Source organism: Lissotriton helveticus, chromosome 3_1 (assembly GCF_964261635.1).
Source record: "Lissotriton helveticus chromosome 3_1, aLisHel1.1, whole genome shotgun sequence".
Taxonomy (NCBI): domain Eukaryota; kingdom Metazoa; phylum Chordata; class Amphibia; order Caudata; family Salamandridae; genus Lissotriton; species Lissotriton helveticus.
In genome coordinates, this window is record NC_136061.1 from 539,140,911 (window position 1) to 539,164,023 (window position 23,113).

The 23,113-nt window shown below is 44.8% G+C and overlaps 2 protein-coding genes across 6 annotated transcripts in view; one reads left to right on the top strand and one right to left on the bottom strand.

Moving 5' to 3' along the window:
• The window catches only part of LOC144822660 (uncharacterized), a 422,286-nt gene that overhangs the window by 119,617 nt on the left and 279,556 nt on the right, over window positions 1-23,113 (top strand). The window lies entirely within an intron of this gene.
• HECW2 (HECT, C2 and WW domain containing E3 ubiquitin protein ligase 2) overlaps window positions 1-23,113 on the bottom strand; it is a 1,154,081-nt gene that overhangs the window by 92,117 nt on the left and 1,038,851 nt on the right. The gene's annotated exons all lie outside the window — the stretch shown is intronic.

The window sequence follows — 23,113 nt, forward strand, 5'->3', positions numbered from 1 at the left end:
TATTGAACAGAAAAGTTTTCAGGTGTTTCCTGAACGAGGTCAGATCTGGATTAGACCTTAATTGAAGGGGTAGGCTGTTCCACAGCTTAGCAGCGTTCAGGGTAAAAGAACGGCCACCTGATCTAGCCCGGTTGACTTTGGGCACTATAGCAAGGTACGCGCTAGCTGAGCGCAACTGTCTGCTAGGGAGGTATAGGGTGATTAGGGAACGATTGATCGCAGGGCCAGTTGCCCAGAATGACTGGTGGGCAATACAGAGGGATTTGAAAGCAATCCTATCTTTAACAGGAAGCCAATGCAATCTTGTTAATCCAGGCTTGGCGGAGGACCTACGAGGAATTTGAAGTAGGGTCCGGACTGCACAGTTTTGGATCACTTGTAACTTCCGCAATGTGAAGTCAGGAGCTCCCAAATAGAGTGCATTTCCGAAGTCCAGCCTAGAGTGGATCAGTCCCTGTACAACAATTTGCTTGGCTTGGAAAGGCAACAGGGGGAGAATCTTCCTCAGCATTCTAATAATACCAAAACAGGTAGCGGACAACTTAACAGCCTGATGGTCTAGCGTTAGGGCCCTGTCCAGCCAAATGCCCAAGCTCTTAATGGCATCCTTTGGTACTGGGGGGGGACCCAGGCAGGCCGGCCAGATGGAGCTCAGCAAGGACGGGACCGAGCGTCCCAGCATCATAACCTCTGTCTTGCCCCCATTGAGTTTGAGGCAAGACAGGGTCATCCAGCTGTTCACTTCGCTCAGACAGCCAGCCAAATCGACTATGGCCGTAGGGTCCTCAGCCTGCGTCAGAGAGACCACCAGCTGGGTATCGTCCGCATAGGTAACAATCTTAATACCATATGGGCGGACGGTACCTGCCAGTGGTCTCTTATAGACATTAAACAACGTCGGGCTGAGCGAGGAGCCCTGCAGGACTCCACAGCCCAACGGTCTGCTGGTGGAGATGGTATTTCCCTCAAAAACCTGGAATGTTCTATTGGACAAAAATGACCTGAGCCATTTCAGCGCTCCTCCTTGGATCCCGATATCATGAAGACGCTGCAGTAAGATCTCATGGTTTACAGTGTCAAAAGCGGCACTCAGATCGAGGAGGATGACTGCCACCGATCCTCCCCGATCTAAGATGCCTCTTGTTTCTTCCAGAACTGACAACAAAGCCGATTCTGTCCCATGTTTGGGGCGAAAACCGGTTTGTGACGGGTCAAGCAGTTGATGATTTTCCAGAAAATTAGTTAAAAGGTTGTTAATATATTTTTCCAATATCTTGCTGGTCCAGGGGAGCAGAGAAATAGGACGGTAGTTGTTAAAATTATTCACGTCCATATTAGGTTTCTTCGCGAGTGCCCTCACCCTTGCCTGTTTCCATGCTGGTGGAACCATGTTGGTGGAGATTGAGGCATTAAGTACCTCCAACATGACCGGGAGGATAATGTGGTTAACTGCCTTTAAGGAGCTCGGAGGGGCAGGGTCACTAGGAGAGCCCGATTTGACCTGCGCCGTTAAAGTGGCCAAGAGGTCCAAGTGTAGCAAAGGAAACTCATCCAACACAGGTGGCAAATTGTCTGTTATATCCTGCTTGAAATGCTCCAGGATGTCAGCTGAGGCATTTGGGAGGATGGTTGGGAAGGATGAGTAGATGAGATCCACTTTATTATAAAAGAAATCAGCCAGCTCATTACATCGGACTTGTAGGTCGTCACTATTTACAGGGGACTGGGGAAGTTCAGTGAGGCATTTTACTATCCGATAAATCTCCTTGGAACTAGAGCTGGCTTCAGAAATCTTTTGTGAATAGTACTGGGGTTGTGCTTTCTTTATTTCTGTCTTATAGTCCCTAATTGATTTCCTGTACAAAATTTTGTCTGGGTCGGTATAGCCCAAGCGTCATTTCCTCTCTAGCCTTTTGCACTTGCGTTTAATATCCCTAAGTTCCTAGATCTCTTTGCCCGAGTTGTTTTGAATGGAAGTATGGTATTCATGGATTTTGTTATCCAATTATTAAATTCCTCGTTGGCTAACAAGGGATCTGCACTAATCAACGGTGTAGGGCTTGTAGCTCGTTGGTCCATTTATCTAATGGAAGTTTGGAAGAGCCAAAATCTTGTCCAGCACCCCATCTGGAAGAATAATCTTACACCCTCCATAAACAAATTCCCTGTCTACAGACAGCTCTGACCAAATCTCCCACAACGGCCTATACTCTTCAGATAAATGCTCCTTTTTTGGCCAACTATCTGACATGTACTTCATAATCATTAGCAAAATGTTATCCTCCTTCTGTCTTTTCTTCCAATCCTCCTTTTTGATAGCCAGTGACCTGAATCATGTTCTAAAGCAACCTTAAAATAGTTCCAAGGGTCATCCTCATTCACTTCTAAAGGACGCAACATTCTGGACAAACAATCTGACACTAGATTGTCTTTCCCAGGAACATATATAATGTGGCAAATGTAATCCTTCATCCTCACTGACTACCTCACAATCCTGGTCGATGCTGTAACACTCCCCTTTGTAGTTAGAAAATTAGCTAAGAGTTTGTGATCGCACCAAATGGTAATTGGTCTACCCCATACAAAAGTACAAAAATATTCTAATGCCCATGCGCAAGCTAGTTCCTTCTTTTCTATTATGGGATATCTCATTTCAGCTGGGGACAAGGCCCTGGATGCAAATAGAATGATTCTCTCATTCCCCTCTGCATCCTTCTGTGTCAACACTGCCCATAGGCCTGAATGACTGGCATCAGTCATTAAATAACGCTCCAATTTTGTATCAAAACTACTCAAAGTAGGCACATTTTCCAGATAACCCTTGATACTACAGAACTCTTTATCACACAACGGATCCCACATAAATTTCATATTTCTTGAGCAACTGCCTAATGGTATACAGCTTTTCAACAAAATTGGGGATGCATTTTGCACAATACTCAGTTATGCCCAGGAATGATCTTACCTCATTCTTGTTTTTATTTGCATGGCCCCAGTGATAGCATTTATCAAAGAAGGTTTAGGTTTTACCCCCTTCTCCAGTCACATGACCCAAAAAAGTCACACTCCTCTCTGCAAACTTGCACTTATTCAGGTCCACAGTCAAACCTTTGCTTTCCAGTATACCAAACACTTTCTACCATCTCTCATTCTGTCTTGCTCTATCCTCTCCAAATACTAAAACGTCATCTTGGAAGTACATAACCCGACTCTCTTTTCTAAACAAATTGTGCATGGGGAAAACGGCTGCTGCCTATGGCAGACCATAAAGCGTTTGCTTAAACTAAAAACACCCAAAAGTTGTGATAAACGCTGTGAGCTTCCTGGACATCGGCATCAGAGAGACTTGATGATATGCAGTGGCGAGATCGATAGTCGAAAACCATGTTGCCCCCTTAAAACTTGACACCATCTCTGTGATCTTAGGTAGGGGAAAACGATCAATGAGAATGTTATTGTTCACATGTCACAAATCCACACAGAGATGGATCTTGCCATTGCTAAGGCGAGCTACCACCCCTGGAGAAATCCAGTCAGAACACTCAACTGGTTCGATAATATACATTTCCACCAATTTGTCCAGCTCCTTTGAGATCTCCTCCCGAACCATCATTTACACAATCCTTAACTTGTGAACTTTAGGAGTGGTGTCACTCTTGAGCATGATATTGTGTTCAAAATCCTCCTATAACCCCAATTGTTTGCTAAAAACTTTAGGAAATTTCTTCGCCATGTCATTTCCAATGGAGCTCCCATCGTTCACCACAAGCACTTTCTCCACACTGTTAGGGTCTAGAATAACATGCAGGTTGCCTTGATCATGCTATCCCAGGACTGATGGTCCTCTCTTAGCCATGTATAACTTACCCTTTGAATGTCTCCCCTTAAAGGCAAAGGATAACCACCTAAAACCCAACATGTCAATTCTTTCACCAGTATAACTTTAGGGACTAATTTCTGGTGGTGAGAGAGGCGCCCCAATATTCTCTAAAAATTTGTTTCTGTGTACTTCCTCCTTGACGATTGTGAAAGGTGATCAAAATCTGCATATATTCTGATGCAAACGCCTCCTTAGGCATATTGCACTTAGGCTTCCCTTTGGTACTCTTCTTATCGATGTTCAGGAAAAAATTCTCTTGTAAATTCATAACATTGTCGAACTTTGAAGACTCCTAATTCCCCTCACTCTCACACTAGCTCTTCCCTCCATATATGCATTTCACATTGTTCTTCTTTTTCCTGCACACCATAGGATAATGGTCAATGGTGCCATAATTAATGCACTTCTGCTTAAGTGCAGGACATGCTTTGTTATACGCAAGGTGCTCCTTGCTGCCACAACGATAACATCTTCAGTCATTAACTCCACACTTTTCTTTAAAACTACTTTTTTTTCTCATACTCCACGTAATGAGGAGTTACTTTACAGATACAGTGCGGATCCCTATCCGATTGTTTTAACTCTGTGGCGCATCTCCCTGAGATCTCAGATTTGTGAAGAATAGTCACCACCTCCTCCATTTGTGAATCTCCATAACCCATAGGCATTCTTGGCTAGCTGGATTATCGGCATGCATAACCAACTGTTCTCTTATTAAGTCATCATGCATAACACCAAACTTACAGTCAACAGCTAGTTTCTTAAGCTCTGCTTCGTAGTCATCAGTTGACTTGCCTTTATTCAGCTTATGTTAAAAAGAAACGTAAATCTTGTTATACCTATGCATCCTTTAGGTGCAAAATATCTGTCTAAATCTTGTAACGCACCTGTAAACGTATAAGCATGTCCACTAACTGTAGTCTTTGGCATGTGACAAAATATTTACAAAGAGTACAAGAAGATCCTTTTCTTCTGTTCTGCTGACATTTTCTTAGCTTCATCAATTGCAGTAAGTACTCCTTCCATTCCACACACTTCATGGAAGGCTGTGTACGAGAAACCCAAAATGCATGTGGGTGGCTGATCGAAAAAGTTTGCTGTGCCATGTTACAAATGCCACAGAAGAATTGTATCCCAAAAAATAAGTTCTGTACTCGGTCCAGAGAGAATACCTCAGTAGTACCTCAAGGAATATGCAACTGAATATTACGGGTAACACCCTCACTTATTTCCTGTATGATATTGTAAACCCAGCAAAGCACAACTACTAGTGCCTCCACAGCATGCACCAACTCGCTGTGTCTAGCGTTGAATGCTCACGTAGTCTGCAGTACTGTACAAAGCACTTAATGCCGGCTCCGACCAATTCCTCATCATGTAAACAAATAAAATGGCCACCCGGGGTCACGCAGCATGACCTGATGGGCAGTGCACGTCACGACGTGTAATTGAGGCATTGCATGCAGTCAGGGGCGGTGGGTGACATTTATAAGTGGTGGGGCGCAAAGTGATTTGCATACAGCACCGTAGCGAGCGAGCGCAGCGAGCGAGCCCGAACCCCAAAAGGGGGGTTTGGGGGGATTACCCCCCCCACGAAAATTTTGGGAAAAAAAGAAGAATAATCGTGCATTTTCAAGCAAATTTGAGAAAGCAGGAAGGTTAATAAAGCAATTGTGAAAATGCAGTTATTACATTAATAGATGGCATAACATAGGTAGCTGCTTATTCAGTATAACCACAGAGCTTCATACATTTCGTCCTATTACGCTCAGGTGCTGAATTCAGACTATAAGACTTTCATGAAAATCTCAGCTCTAAGAGTAGAAGAAGTTGCACAGCAGTTGGGAAACAGCCTTCACAAAGCATTGGGAACCACAGCCCACACAGCTCTCACAGCCCGCACAGCTCTCACAGCCCGCACAGCTCTCACAGCTCTCACAGCCCGCACAGCTCTCACAGCTCTCACAGCTCTCACAGCCCACACAGCTCTCACAGCCCACACAGCTCTCACAGCCCACACAGCTCTCACAGCCCACACAGCTCTCTCAGCCCACACAGCTCTCTCAGCCCACACAGCTCTCTCAGCCCACACAGCTCTCTCAGCCCACACTGCTCTCTCAGCCCACACTGCTCTCTCAGCCCACACTGCTCTCACAGCCCACACTGCTCTCACAGCCCACACAGCTCTCACAGCCCACACAGCTCTCACAGCCCACACAGCTCTCTCAGCCCACACAGCTCTCTCAGCCCACACAGCTCTCTCAGCCCACACAGCTCTCTCAGCCCACACAGCTCTCACAGCCCACACTGCTCTCACAGCCCACACTGCTCTCACAGCCCACACTGCTCTCACAGCCCACATTGCTCTCACAGCCCACACTGCTCTCACAGCTCTCACAGCTCTCACAGCCCACACAGCTCTCTCAGCCCACACAGCTCTCTCAGCCCACACAGCTCTCTCAGCCCACACAGCTCTCTCAGCCCACACAGCTCTCTCAGCCCACACAGCTCTCTCAGCCCACACTGCTCTCACAGCCCACACTGCTCTCACAGCCCACACTGCTCTCACAGCCCACATTGCTCTCACAGCCCACACTGCTCTCTCAGCCCACACAGCTCTCTCAGCCCACACAGCTCTCTCAGCCCACATAGCTGTGAGCTCACACAGCTCTCTCAGCCCACACAGCTCTCAGCCCACACAGCTCTCTCAGCCCTCACAGCCCTCACAGCCCACACAGCCCACACAGCCCACACAGCCCACACAGCCCTCACAGCCCACACAGCCCTCACAGCCCTCACAGCCCTCACAGCTGTCTCGATTTTGAATAGAAGTCATTACAGATTACACAGAAAATCACGATGGGGTGCATTTAAGAGGCGTCTTTTCTCTCATGCCTTTTATGACACCTAACTAAATTAAGGTATTTTAACATCATACATCTGGCATTGCTAACATCAATTGAACCATGGTGCTGTGACCCCACTTCTGCCTTGTGCTTCCCGAGTTTCTGTGTTAATGCTATTAAACCTTTAAGTAAGGGTAGAGCCAGTGGGGATCTGAATATCTATCTAACAAAGGCCATGCAATATCACAGGCCTATTTGGGCATATCACAGGGAAAGCAGTCTATTCTCTCCAGACTCCTACCGATAAGTATTTATCTCCAGTCTGACAGTACTATTAAATCACATACTACAGCGCGCCTTGAAACAACACTTCGCTCACTACTCAACAGGGATAGAGATGACTGACCAGTCCTAACAGGGGATTTTAACCTTAACTAGAAATACAATTTGATGGATCGTCCATGTCTTACATGCACTGACAATTTCTGGGGTATTCCCAGGACAATAGTGCACCTCAAAGGCATGAACCCAGGGGTCTTAGACTTCTCAAGACATTACCTTCATTACATTTTCCTTCTCTGAATGGAAGGTTCCCTGGCAACAGGCCGCTGAAACAGACACATTTCTTGGCACATTATCGAAATGCGGTGTTTGACTATACTTTTCTCCCAGCAGGGTTCTTTGACATTGTTGATTCATTTGCAATTACACATCTTCTAGAAGAGTGGCTTCCGCAAACAACTTGTGACACTGTTTGTCCTGATCTTACAAAGTTCATGTTAACACTAGGCCCCAACATAGCCTGAAATGTACCTATGTGTAGACCTCTTACCAGTAAAATATGGTACATGCAAAAATTGGAACAGCAGAAAATAGAGCTAAACAGGTTCTTGGGCCACACGAAGAAGTCACTATTGAATGCAAGTACGTCAAATTCAAATGTGCCGCCAGGGGTGCTCAAAGGCATTCTGGCAATTTATAAATAACCTTAATTGCCAGCATTAAAAGGAACCAGGTAACTCAATCTCTGGTATAAACTGGATTGCCCGCATCACCAGGAGATTGGGCTTCCCCACAGATGCTGAATTATCTTGTAGCCATGGTTCACATTATATTCTAAAAACTTCAAGACCAGACAGTTCCCCAGGCCCCAATGGCCTCCCCACCGCCCTCTTCAAGTCTAATGTTGATTAATGGGTTCCTACCCTCTCACACTCTATAGCAGTGCATTTGAAACTCAAACAGTCCCTGTATTATGGCGATGATCAATTTTACATCCGATTTATTAAAAGAAAAGAAAAAGGTGATGTTGGACTGGTCCCAAACTATAGACTGTTTAACAAGAGCTTAAAAAAGAGAAAAACATATGAAAGTTTCCACGTCACAGATAAACAAAGCTGCAAGGTATTTCTCCACAACTGTCATTACGTTTTATTAAAGCTTTGCTAGTTGTCTGACGTTGAAGAAGACTGTAAAGATATGTTTTACAGAAAGTAGGTTCATGGGAAACAACTCCCACAAAGTCTCACATTTAGTGGAAAAAGTTGCTTGCAAAAAAGCTTTTGTGGGAAAATTGTTCTGCAAAGAATGCTTGATGCAATGCTTTGTAACGCTGACAAGCTTCAAAGTGTGCACTTTCTGTCGACCTCATAAAAGTGTGGGGAAACATTCAGTTTTACACTGCCATGATTTTAAAGGGGATATGTCCAACATAGTCCCAGGAACGCCAGATCCGTGCCAGATTTTCAGGATAACCGCAGACGATGTAAATGAGTTTGGTTTAGATTCACTGAATGTAAGCTATTTTAAAGCAGTATCTGGGAATCTGACATGGACCCAACCCTCCTTGAACTTCGTTTTACATGTGTGACTTTTCCTGTTTTGCATTGAAAATAAGTCTACTCTTTAAAGGTAGTTTTTTTATTGAGGTATTTCTTTTTGGGAAATCATGCGTCTAACCTTCTAACCTTTGCACCAAACCGAAGTGACTTGCGACACATGTCAAAATAACACCAACGTACTAATTAGAGGCTTTTAAAACATGCGGACGTATTATTATATGCAATGGCCAGCCTAAGGGTATATGCATTAGGTATGCGCTGTAGTGTCCCAGAGATCAGCACTTTCATAGATCCCCAATGGACGCACCACTACTGGATCCAGCTATATGCAAATCAGTCTTGACCCTGAGCCTCATGAGAACAGTCCAGCCAGAACTGCAAAGCCAGGTCTTCCCTGAACCGGTAATAAGCATCCTGATACCGGTTTTGGGCTAACAGACTCCGCACTTGCAAAGATACTACACGTAAATCCCTTTGTGAATAGCAAGCCGTTGTAAACCTAACAAAAAAGTTTTCCTTTGTGAACCAGGCCTAGAGTATTCTGCTTATCAGAACATAGAAATGAAAGCTGTATTATAATGATAACTTCAATTCCCATGCAGAACTTGGAACGGGCAATCATAGATGCACTTGGTAAGTACCACAACATGCAGTATTGGTATTCATTGGGAGTGGTACTATCGCATAAAACAGCAGCCTGGGCCCTGGAATAGAGTCATATGTATCCACTAGGAATACAGAAGTGATGCCTAGACTTCTGTGCCCTTTGCACCACATTACAGTACGCTTTGAATGCCAGCCTCTGCGCATGGATTTACAGGATTCATGCACCACCTCCCTGCCAAGGATCCAAGGTCTGCTTGGAGTATTTAGATGTCCATTAATGCATCTGCATGCATGCTCGATGCTATATTGAAAATAGATTTATGTCAAGAAATGCTGCCCGAGCAGAGATTAAACTGTAGCCGCTGCTCCCACAAACGCCCGTCCCTCACTAAATAACGTGACCGAGGCGGCCCAGCTTTCCATACAATAAATTGCAACGCAGAACAAGCAGCAGAGAAAGAAAAAAACACACACAAAGAAGCTGAAAGTTAATTAAACTGTACCACAGCTGAGCAAAGAACTGCTTAAAATGTATTTTGTCCTTTAAAGTACCAATAATGCCACCTGTTTTTTTGTTTTTTGTAAACCTTGGGGAAACCGTACTGTAGCAAAGAGGGAATTATGCAAAATCATGACTGAAGAGCAAGTAATTAATAATTCAAAATCAATTATGTGGTGCAATTCATGCTAAAAAGGCTCGATTGGTGTGTGGCCTAGTCAATTGTCGCACACTTGTGTTAGGTTCTTGAGGAAAATGTATGGAGCTACGGGGCGACTATGTATAGGGATGTGCAATGTTTTTAGTACATAAGGGTTAATTTTTCGTTGTTGGCAATTATTCTCCTTTCAGTAGTTGCAGGTTCCTGCTTTCCCTTCACACATACGTACCCCAAGAAGAGCATAACCTTTTCTTCCACACTTTCGTGTCCTAGGGCGGTATCATGACCGTGTGTGCTGGCAGCGAGCAGGGCTGTGGGCAATATTTTGATTTCGAGTAATTCATATCAGGCGGAACGAATGGGCTTGGCTCGTGTGATACACTTTGTTAAACACTTTGTATTCTTCACAACCCCTATGGTTTCACAAACGCAAGAATAGGGGGGAGCAGGAATTAAGTCATGGAACTCAAACAGACACGAAAGTCATCCAATCATGAGCAAGGGACAGGCCTAATGTCTGCTCTAAGCACATGTTTAAATATTGGTCCATTACAGGTGTCTGTAGCAAGACAACAAAAACACTTAACTGCATGCTTGAGGTCTGTGCCCACTGAAACACCACATTTCCAGGTTTTAATCTTGTAGTTATGCGAGGTAGGGGAAACATTTATCTGAAAGGTGCAATGCGCATCAGCAGTTAAGGGCACAAGGGAAGTCTTCCTCTAGTGAACCCATAGCCAGAACTCTATCTACTGATACCTCCAACATAGTTAGGACTTGAGTTTTTAATATTCCCCCAAATCTCACGCTCTGTTTGTTCAATGGAATATGTTTTACATTTCAGGAAACTGTCAGCCACTTACCAGAAGCGATAGGAAGCGACTGACAGGCCTGAATCTGTGTCTATAAATGTCACTTGGGCAATTCATCAAGTTAATTTTCCTTCATGGGGCACAGAAGGCGTCCTGATATTTTTTCACGTGAGTTGAGATCACTGACAGGCACTAATTTCACTGTTGACAGAGGGCTTTCACCGCCTTGCCGCCAGCGCCAGCTAATGGCCACGCGCCTCTTGTCGGCGCGTGATGAGAAGTGGGTTCATTATTTGGTCAGATAACTGCCTTATTAGGTGCATTCAGGCCTCTCCGCAGATTCTAGCTGTGATAAATCGTTTCATGGAATGGTACAACGGCGGGTGCCTGAGGGCACCTGAGAATCGACATTTAGTGAAATAGCCACATTTAAAAGCGAGGAGGATGTACATTGCTTTTCTCATCATTAATCAATGGTGCATAAGATATATCATTGTATTTCGCATTAAACATTAAGTTAAATAGAATTTCTTTGTTTTTGGGCGTTCTTTGTACAGTGACATCGCGCAACAGTAGTGTGTCATATTTCACAGATGTCAGCTGTTTTTATATTTCATTCAAAACAAAAGATACTACCATGTGATATTTTCTGTTGTTAATCAGGCAGCTGGGTTCTTTGAGCAGACATAAAGTGTTACTGCATGTGAGCTAGTGTTCTTTAAAGAGCTGCATATTTAACTATTTCCTAATTTTAAATCTCTCCCACTTCAGCTTCTGTCTGGATGTAATACGTTGGCACTATATCAGGCAGGGCCTAGATCATGATGAGACTTTGTTCTGATTTGTTCTTACAAACTTCCATTTTCGCTGAAAAATGGATTACTAGCCAGCTGCCATTACTGATGTTTGCACCCATGATTTGCTGTAGGGAAAATAAAGTGCCAACTGTGCAAAGGACCTTTTGCACATGCATAATTAGGGAATGCAATGAACTTTGTTGGTGTTGTTCACCAATCCTGAATAAATTACTGAAAATTGAGCAACTGCAAATTTGCAAACCCTGTGCAATCTCAAAGTCATTAATGATCAGACCCCAGGTTCAAAGTGCAAGTCATAATCTGGCTATTTGGCATCCATTTTGTAAGCTTCAGAAGGCGTACCATGGTTTCCGCCTATGGTAGGACTCACAGCTGCAGCAGTTGTGTACCGATACCCCCCTACGATCCCACTTCCTGGACACGAGGGTCACTACTTTGAAACCTAAGCTAAATATGCTAAATCTGAAGGCATTACCATAAAGTATTATCACATGGTATTTCCTACAGCTATAAAGTTGGGTCCAAGTACATGGAAGAAACGCCTGGGATAACGCAGTCATTACACATCTTTCTGTAGTGTTTCCATTTGGCTTTCACCAGAATTTAACAGTCAGCATTTCTGTGAAATAAAGCTGCCGAGGGCACTCACCGTCTTTCTTCGGCAATCAGGAATCGGCATCTTGGAAACTTTCCCCACGACGTCTGCCAAGGGCTCCTGCTGCTCCTCTCGCAGCCCCTCCAGGCCAGGGACGACTGCTCGCACAGAGAGGCTGGTGATGCTCACACGACCACTGACTCCACACACCACCACGAGGAGGGCCCAGAACCGGATCCTACGTCAGCAGCGCGGCATCCAATAATGGATTGCCCTGCCCTGCTGCACGGTGACCGGCCAATGGATTGGCTCGGGGGGGCACACTAGCTGCTCGCCCTGTCGCCAGTGTAAACGCCGGGGCTCCTGCCTGGTTTAACCAGCACCCCCCTGTCACTAATATCATGGGGGAACTATCATTGCGCATGCGCGGGCAAGTTTTAGCCCCACCGCAGCATATGCGCATTAGGTATGCCTGCAAGCCCTGACTCTGACGTAGACCTGGTCTGGACTGTCACTCACAGACCAGCCCCGCCGCCCGGCCCAGCCCCCTGCGCATCCCGTTTCAGTCGGGTGCTGCCCGGGCCGGATAATTGCTGTAAATTAATTTTAAAAATACACGACTGAGTTCAGTTCTGTTTTGGACAATTATTAATATACTTGCAGCAGCGGCGGGTCCATGGGCTGGTGGGGCTACGCCCCTACGCCCCAATGGACGCACCGCTGCTGCATGCAGTGCACATTCCAGCGTGAGTTGCCGGACTCTAAGTGCATATGTACAGATGATGGCGCCTGCAGCAGAATGCAGTACTCATGCACCCAGAAGCTTCGAACGTCAGAACCAACTGAATTCCAGGTTTGAACAGTACACTGCCCCACCATTGCCAATAAAACTGGAACCATAGTTACACTGTACTTGCCGGCACAAGCAGTTCAGTTCATATAGACTTTATTTCGGTCAAAATGACCTAAAAAGTGCAATACACAGTAATCACACAGTTTAAAATACATCAAGAATTCACTAACGATTACGAATCACATTAATAATTAAACAAATATTATTCATTCAGAGCATTAAAGTTAGCGGTGTGATGCATTTAGGCGAAGGACACAAAGTTAATTCCAGTAAGTGCGTAGTACATTAAAAATATATAAATTATCTAATATCTAAAACAAACAGAATAAAAAGGAAAGAGTACAATAAAACTCCAATTTGGAAAATATAAAAAAAGACTACAAATGATTAAACCAGCACGCTGTAATAGGACTGTTAGTTCATTATGGCGGAATCAATACAGCATTTTCAAGGTTTCAAAAAAACCCTTCTGGTGCACCACATGGAGAACAAAAGCCAGCAACTGAATAAACTATTGGGATACTCGAATCAGATTTCAATATCGCAAATACTTCAAGGCATTGCCTATCACCAAGATTTCTACAGATCTGAACCAACCAACGTGTCCTTGCCTTCTGATAGCCTGGACAGCTAAAGAAAACATGGAGCTCAGATTCCTCGGGGTGGGCACACACCGGGCACTGGAGCATTTGCTGATCTCTCCACTTGGATGTAAAACAGCGAAGAGGTAGCACCCCATACCTATACTGGAGGTAAAGCTACCTAGCCACGGGAGGATTAATTAGATCTATTACTGACTCAAAGTAAGGGATATCTTTAATTTCTAAGAAGACTCTAGTAAGTTTCCCAATACTGGAGGAGATGTGGAGCTGGGCCAATCTGTACTCTTTATAAAGCGCCTTCATTTTATTCTTAGATATTAAAAAACAGGCTGTCTCTGGTTCAGACCAACAATCCCCAAGCCCCATACCATTTAACAGGGATTTAATATGGTTAAACCAAGGGAGCTTTACTATGGCCCTATCCCTCATAACCTCTGCCAATTCATCCCTGTAAGATGTAAGTTAGGGGGTAGTCCACAAGCGGCGCCAATACATTATAGGTTTAAGACTCGCCACATCTGCAATTGGCACGATTCCCATATCTAAACGTATTGGGACCAGCGGAGTGCTGCGTGGCAATCTAAATAATTGTCTTAAAAATTGGTTCTCCACCTGGGTTAAGTTGTCAAGCTTTAGATGTCCCCATAACTCTGCACCATATAATGCCCCGCCTCTAGCCTGTGCCCTATAAATTTCAATCGCCGAGCTGACTATTCTTTTGCTAGACTTGTTAAGGACCTTCATGATGCCACCTGAGGTTTATGCCAATTTTAACGTAGATTTCGTAATGCGAGCCCCCCATCCCATAGATTCGGAAATTGTGATTCCTAGCTAGACAAAGGAGGACACTCGCTTAAGAGGGATGCCATTTAAAGACGGGTTAGGACGGGTACTTTTGGGCATTTAATAGCCATGAATTTAGTTTTCTGTAGAGTAATTTCCAGGTCTCTATCCCTACAGAACATCTCAAATTTGTCCAAAATCCGTTGCAAGCCAGTTGGCGATTTGGCTATCAATAGAGTGTCATTCGCAAACATCATGGCCGAAATTCTACGGGAGGCTATTGTAGGGGCATCCAGATCCTTTTCTGCAAGAAGGGCATCAATCAAGCCATTAATGTAGAGGCTAAAAAGGGTTGGCGCGAGCACGCAGCCCTGGCGTACTCCACGGTTAATGGTTATGGGTGCTGTAAGGTTTCCATCCTTGCCAGGCCTAATGCGCGCATAGTTAGACTCATGTAGGCGTTTAAAAAGTTGAATTAAATATACAGGGACCCCCATCTCGTTCAAGATCATCCAGAGTTTCTCCCTGGGTACTAGATCAAATGCAGACCGCAGGTCCACAAAGATGAGGTAGAGACTGCCCCCCTGAAGGCTAACGGTCTTCCAGTACAGCAGTTGCAGTCTCAGTACTTGGTCCAGGGTCGATGGCTTTTCCCTGAACCCAGCCTGCAGAGCGGACAGTACCCACTTCTCTTCCATCCAGGATTGTAGCCTAGGTAGTAAAACACGTGCAAAAACTTTCTGTGGTATGTCTATTAAACTAATTGGTCTGTAATTAGTAGTGAGGAGAGGGGAGCCCTTTTTAAAAATCGGAATTATTTCCGCACTGAGACAGCTCGAGGGAATCTTCATGCCTTGCATAATTGCATTAAAAAGCATCCAAAAATATGGCGCCCAAATGGATGGTTCAGTCTTAAAAAGGTCTCAAGGTATCTTATCTAAGCCTGGAGCCTTACCCGGGGCTATCCTTCCCAGCGCGCCTTTTATTTCATTTAAGCTTATGCTAGGACCCCCTACACCCTCGCGCAGAAAGGTTAAATCCCCTTTAGCTAAGGGGTAGGACACTAACATATCGCAGCTATTGGTAAGAGCAGCACCGGGCAATTGATCCTTGGCATATAGGGATTCAAAATGCTCCCGCCTGACTTCCTCATCCAAATTTGGTTCAGTTGCACTACGGGGGGCTAACGATCCTGTATTTACCACTCCCCAAAAAGTCCTCATACAAGCAATTTGCGACTGAATGACAGTACCAGTGAGGCGCCGCAGGGTAGTCCACGTGCCATAAAAATGGTTCGGTTACCAGCTTGTCGCCAAATTGAAGTGAAGTATTCCATGCCATAGAAGTAAATATGGAAGTGGCAGTGATATAAATTTCACTTCTTTATTCTAGCTCCGACCATACAGGAAAAAGGTCAGTCTGACTCGTCTGTTACAGCTGCAATAATCAGAATGCTCACTTGGAACCAGTCATACCCTTGAGTTCCACAAGATACAAACCACAATGTCGGGCTGCAGCTGTGTGGGTGTCTTTCCCAGGGAAAGCCTGGTCGAAGTATGGCTGGACAAGAATACATCAGAATAAACATTTTATTTTCTCTGACAGACAGCTAATCTTTGCTGCTTCTAGTGTGCTCATAAAAGGCGGCGGGGTGGGGGTAGGGGTCACATGGAATTCACAACACCCAGGGCAAAAGCATCACAGTGGGGGCTCTAATTGTGCAAGACATTGTACTTTACTGATCACCATTTGTTTTAAAGAGAGAGAATGCTTGCCCATTAACGCTGGTATGTGACTTCACATCTGCACTTTAAAGGCAATCTCTGCTATCTTCCTGTGCTTCCAAGCAAACAAGGCAGCAATCCCAAATATCTTAATTTGTAATTACATTTATATAGTGCTTACTACTCTTGTGAGTGCTAATAAGCGCTAAATAAATGCTAAAAAGTGTAGAAAGAGTTTTTTTTTGTGTTGAATGCAAAGACCATCCAGCAGTCCAGACTTGTATGTCAATAGCAAGGGGTAATGGGGGTTTTTGGATTATGAAGTACTGACTAAAATATAAGAACATGCAAACTGATGTTGGCAAAATAGAAAGGAGGTGGATAGATAACAACGAGGGCACATTGGTAGCAGTCCCAATGCTCTGGGTAAAATGTTCCTGGCTAACTGTCGTTTTTATTTGTGTCGTGATTTGCCCAGGATCATAGGATGTTGAGCTGATGCTGAGATTCAAACCTCGTTCCCCAGTTCCAAAGTTGGCAGCTCAGACCTTTAGGCCACATCAGTTAGTATTGGCATCCGTGGTGACTGGTGAACTTTGAAAGTGGTGAGCGTAATACTACCCAGGAGTTTACCCAATTTGTATCAAAATTTGCCTCACATTTAGACCCAGATTAACAACCAATTTACGCTATTTTAAACGTTATTTTAAATTTACTTTCCAGTGCAAATCCTGTTTTTTATTGAAAAGGTGCGTGAAAGTAACACAAAGCATTGCAAATCACTGCCTTGTGTCACTCAGCATCGAGGGGGCATTCCATGGGTCGTACACGGGCGCTCCCATGCAACCATCCATGGTTTTTCGACGTAAAACCTTATCTACTAACAATAGCAGACAGTGCTTTGCATCAGAAAATAAATGCCACTTGGAAGTAGGCATTGAATAGGACAATGCTTTTATTTCTCCTAATTTCTCCCTCTTTGTATGTGTGCTGGGCTGTACCGCACAAATCTGAAGCACAAAAAGTTTTAAAGTGTTTCAAAGCATAGTATTTTGTACTGGAAGGGCACCCTTTTAGTACAAAACCTATGCTAGATGCCTTTGCACTGTGGTGTGTGAGGCGCTCAGTAGCCTAATTGTGTGCCAGTGCAACAGAGAGAGCAGGATGGTGCCATATCTTTGTAGTTATGGTAGTTTCCTGCTCTCTCCCTCTCACACAACACAGCAACTTTGGGTGCTGTGCAGTAACTTTGGGTGCTGCGCTTTATTGTGTAATATTTTTGATAATCTGACCCCACTCACTCTAACTCACATTATCTCACTTGCTCATTCTCATTTGTACTCCGTCCCACTCACTGTTACCCACATACAAACGCAATCATACTCCCTGACTTTCATTCTCACTTTTACACCCTCACTAATTCTGGGCCCTGGCGCATCTGCACCTGCTGCACCATTGATGGCTACATCCACGATTCACTTCCACTCCCACTCACAACCTCAAATCAATAACACGTTCTAACACACTCCTACACCTTCACTCACTCCCTTGTACTCACTTTCACTTATTCATGCAGTCCTAAGCCCTGATTCTCACTTTCGCTCTCATTGACATTCTCAAACACACACACTTTCATTCAATCCCATTCACTCTCAATCACTCATAATCCCCTCACAAACACATACACAAACACCTGGCGAAATAACATTTTTATTTTACTTACCTAGCTTACATAGCTGGCAACTTGGAGGCTCCATGGCAGCAGCAAAGCAGAAATCTGGTGCTGGGCATTGGAACCCGCAACCATGATTCCCAACGTGGAGCCAGATGGAGCAGCAAGGGCAGGACTGAAAAGGGGAAGACCCACCTCAATACCACTCTCAGCTTCTTGATAGGCAAGGCCACTGGAATTTTGTGTCAGGGGAGGTGTAAATTATGCAATAAGGGTTGACTAATTTATACGGGAAGAAAAGCAGGAGTGGCTCCTCTGCTAAGGCGGAGGAGCGTAGCCCCACTGCATTTCAGCACTGCAAAAAGGAAAAAAAAAATGCTAATAAAGCAAAGTTATTATCATTTTATTTTTCCATGCTGAGACAGTTTTGCAGGGTGGGGCTAGGCTGGGCAGTGCAGGGGGGTGGAGGCACTCTCTAAATGCCCATGCTCGAGCAGGACCTTTCTTTTAAAACACATGCTAAAAAGACTGCTGGCATGTGTTTTGGCCTGCTTCGATCAGCCCGGAAGATCTTACCCCTCCTTCCAGTGGCTTCCAGGAGGTTACTTATTCAGGGGCTTATCATCTCGCGGTTGGACTTCAGCAACGCGCTGTTCTTGGGTGCTCCAGAATCTACCCTGAACAAACTGCAACAAGTGCAGAATGCGGCCGCCAGGCTCCTGACGGGCCTTCCAAGGTGTCAATCTGCTCGCCCTGCATTGAAGGCGCTACACTGGCTCCCTGTCAGAGACAGGGTGAAATTCAAGTCGCTCTGTGTGGCCCATAAAATCTTGCAGGGGAATGGTCCACCTATCCTGGGGGATATGGTTCAGCTGTATAAGGCCTCTCGTTCCCTTCGCTCGGACCATCAACATTTGCTGCAGGTTGCGAGGGTGAAGAAGGCAAGAACTGGGGGGAGAAGATTTTCTGTAAATATGGCCATGCTATGGAACTCTCTGCCTCTGTACTTACGCGCGGAAACGAGTCTCCTTCGCTTCCGTAAGCTTTTAAAAACTCATTTATTTACTGTCTAGTTCTTGTGTTTACAGTGGCAGTGTCTTCTTCTGGATCAGCGCTGGGATGCCCAAGGGTAACCAGGCGCTATATAAAACTCGTTAATAATAATAATAATAACTGTTTGGCCGGCCAAACAGTCATGCGCCCTTTGCATGTTCTCCACTCAGGCTGGATTACAACTTGAATGGAGAACATGCCCAGGCTTCCATTCCCTGCCTGTGCGCCGTGCCATGGCACTCAGACCAGTCACAATGCTGCATTGCAGCGTTATGATTGGCTTAGGGAGCCTTGGTGCTTCCTGCTTCCTGTTCGCAGAGAAGCCAGGAAGAGGACAGAGAGTACGGAGGCAGCCGTCCGGCCAGCGAGGTGGCAGGTAAGTAATTTGATTTTTTTACACCCTCGCTTCCTGCCCCACTACCGATTTGCAGGAGAAGCCGCTACTGAAGAACAGACAAATTATGTGACGTAATGCGCCAAATTTTATGATAGTATCATTTTATTATTTTCTAATTTTTACACTTCTTAACGCTTTCTGGGGATAGGTTACACCTCTTTGGTACCAATTGAACACCTAAATATAGCAGTAAGCAGCAGAAAGTGGACCAGTCAACCTTTGCAAAGACCCTTCCACTACACAGCAACACATGTTGCTCGGTTTCAGTAACTTTTAAACCGTTTTAGCAAGAAACATTTTTTTTGTTAAAATCTGGAAATTATGCTGCAGATGATGGATTAAGTGGCAAATGCGGCAAACCCATAATTATGCCAAAAACACTGCAGCCGCACAATTGCATATTTCCAGTGACCATGTTCATAGGACTGGATGCACAGGCCTAAATGAAGCTGGGATAAAACTGGAAATCCTGTCCCTGCTGCACTTTGTGGCTTTTCATTGGTTTAAGGAATGCACTGATGTGCACCCCAACAGCTTTATTTTAGCAGATGTTATGTTATGTTATAGGTTTTTATTGTGCGCACAGCTACTCCAGCTAAGGAGCGTCCTGGCGCATATGACAAGAGAGTGCATAAAAAACATAACACAGCTAAAAAGAGAGGACCAGGGGGGACCACTCTAAAGCACATAACAGAGACTGGGGGTGAAAAACTAAAACAGGAATGTTTTCAAGGCTTTCCTAAAAGCCATAAGATCCTCTAACAGGCGCAATTCCACCGGGAGAGAGTTCCAGGCTGAGGCCGCCTTTACACCAAAGGAGCGGCCGCCCATGCGGCAAAGCCTGTATCTGGGGACTACAACCAGGGCCTGGCCTTGGGAGCGAAGAGTACGAGTAGGAACATAGAGGGAAAGAGAGCCAGACAAGATTTCAGGGCCAATGCCTCTCAAGATCTTAAAAGCCAGGCAGAGTACCTTGAAAAGAATACGCTTCCTTATTGGGAGCCAATGTAGGGAGCGAAGAACATTCGCCACCGAGCAGAATTTAGGGAGGCCGACAATCGCCCTGGCTGCGGCATTTTGTTCCCGTTATGTACCAGATATGATGCATGAGCCATGTGCCCTATGTCTGCTCAATAAAATGGATTGTGCCTGTATTAGGGGATCAAAGTTGACCTATGCCCCTCAGACATCTCACAATCCACCTCCTAGAATGTCCTTGTGTGCCTCTTGATGTTTTTTGTTTGGTGGACGGACATATCATAGACTGAAGAGATGGACCAGAATGATACAGTGGAAAGACAGCACTTGGCACTTCTACTACAAATTTCTGCCACAGGAGCATGGTTTCCCCAGATTGCTCAGCTCTCGTGTGCTATACCTCTTGCTCATCCTTACCATCTCTGCAAGTAGCAGTTGGTGGGTAGAAAACCTTATGCCAACGGGAGAACAGTGCCTGCTCCAAATCCAAGCTACATTCACATCTCAAATGATCCAAACTGATAAGTGTAGTCCCGTGGGGTTAGCACATCTACTTAAGAGACATCGTCCACCTGACTCCCCTCTTTTCACAGTCCACCTGTTTTAAAGCTCAAACTTGGTGGTCAGAGACAAGAGTTCAATATTGTATGTTTTTTCTTTAACTTTGCTTTTTCTGTTCAGTCCCACTCTTTCCTTTCCATGTGCTACAGTGCAATTTAACTTTTATTGCATTGTCCATCGGTAGTCACCTGGACCTCAGCACTGTTCATCCTGCTCTATGTCCCTCTTGTTCCACTCTCCACGTGTCACTCCCTTCCCTCCCATTTCCAGTCATCCTCCCTTTTCATTTTTCTCAACCTGCCCCTTCCAACCCCATACATTTCACTTTTGTCTCATTTCATAATGAACATTGTCTCCTTGTCGCAACCTGATCTTCCCTGCTCTTTCAAAATTTCCTCACTACAAATGTAGATCGAAAGGACATACTAAAATGACATAAAAGCAATGAACATCAAGAAGACGTTCAAGACAAATTGCACTCTGGGAATAAAGATGGTATGACATGGAGAGGGGATAAGAAGACAGCGTAAATAGAGATTAACACCATGTGTCCAAACTCTTTCAGCGCAAAGTCAAATAAAACATTCGCTATTCAAAATGGTGAAGTCTGCTCGGTATCAAGAAGCTCGTTTCAGTGCCTGTTTTATTAAGGAGCGGAAGTTGGTTGTTCTTCTGGAGATATGCTGAACACTTAGAAGACAAACTCCACAGAGAAAAGTAGGTTCATGTGCATACAAAAAGTGGAGCTCTGCGACAAAAATACCTTATCATGTTGTAGAGTTTAACTCACTGTTTCGTAGATAGAACTGAGCTCTAGCACAGATACAGCCAAGTCCCTGCATACATAGTTCTGAACTCGTGAACTGATAGAGCCGAGTCCATACAGCCATAAGTAATTTCTTTCATTGAGCTGGAGCTGAGTTCCTGCATACATTGTATTGCAAACCTGGGCAGACAAACTGAGCTCTCCAAAGTATGCAGCTGAGATCCATTGCTGACAGTGGTGAGCCCCTGTGCAAAGATAGATCATGGAGAGCCAGTTCACAGCCATTGATCTAATTCAGCATCCATTCTTATACAGTAAAACCAGAGGTTTTGTGGGAACTGAGAAACCAGAACCAGCTAATATTCTGTGGATGTATCACACATTTCTCACTCAGGTTAATCTTCCTGATAGGGAGTGAGGAGGAGAAGTTGGGAAGGAGGATGACACTGAGAGAGCAGGGTGTGAGAGAAGAAATTAAAGAGAGAGAGAGAGAGAGAGAGAGAGAGAGAGAGAGAGAGAGAGAGAGAGAGAAAGACAAGGTAGATAGTACTGAAAGGGAGCAAATATTGAATATGGACAGAAAGATGAGAAATAAATCAGGAGAGTGTGAATGAGATGGAAAAGAACAGAGACAGAGTGTGAAACAGGAGACACCAGCGTGAGAGATGTATGAACAACGCCACAACAATAATGCTATGGCAAACTATGTTATGGGTAATTGAGATTTGCACAGTACACCCTGGAGAGTTTCCTGGTGCTGAGAAAGCAGGGGTTATGTCGACTGCGACTGCAACTTGTCCAGGTAATGAGCCATGTTTTCAGTTTCTTGCAGAGCTCAAGTACTGAGGAGGCAGCTCAAATGTGTTGGGGTAGGTTATTCCAGGCTTTGGGCATGAGGTATGGGAAACTGGCTCTTTGCATGCGGGGGATGTGTGCAAGCAGTTTTCTGACTGTGCAAAAGTGTCTGGTGAGTGTGGTGCATATGGGTTAGTGAATAGGGAGACATTGGAGGTCTTTATCAGTGCAGGGTGATGTGAACATGGGGGAAAGCCTTAGTAGGAGTCTGGCCATTGGAATGTTTATGGTATGAAGTCTTCTAGCAGTAAGATAGTGACTCCGACAGAGTGCTTTGACATGGTCAAGCTTGCTGGTAATGAGGGCCTGGGTGACCATGCTGCACCTGCTGACTGGGAGCCATGTGAAGATTACATTGAGCATTTTGAGGGTGTAGAAACAGGAGGCGATGACTATGTTGACTAAATCTAAAATTACAGCATATTTTCCCATTCCTGTGACAGATTCACTTGGCAGCTTTGTTTTAGAATTTCAAAAGGCGATCTAGTGAATTTGTAAATTGTGTTTCATGTGGAACATCAAATGTAAACCCTTCACATACTGAAGGAGTTTGGCGTTTCATGTATTCACTTCCCTGGCATAGTTGAAGCAGGCAAACCCCAAAGTGCGTGGATGGAAGAGTAAAACATCAAGCTTGTGAGAACAGGTCAACTTCAAGGGTGCAATAAGAGGGATTTCTTGCAGGAGCCTCTGTTAGTGCATGTGCGCAAACCACTAATGTATGGCTTGGTGGCACCACTAACAAAGGGAAGAACTCCAATCATGGTGCCCTCAAATCAGGATCCCCTCAGTGGACAAAGGCTCTACGTACT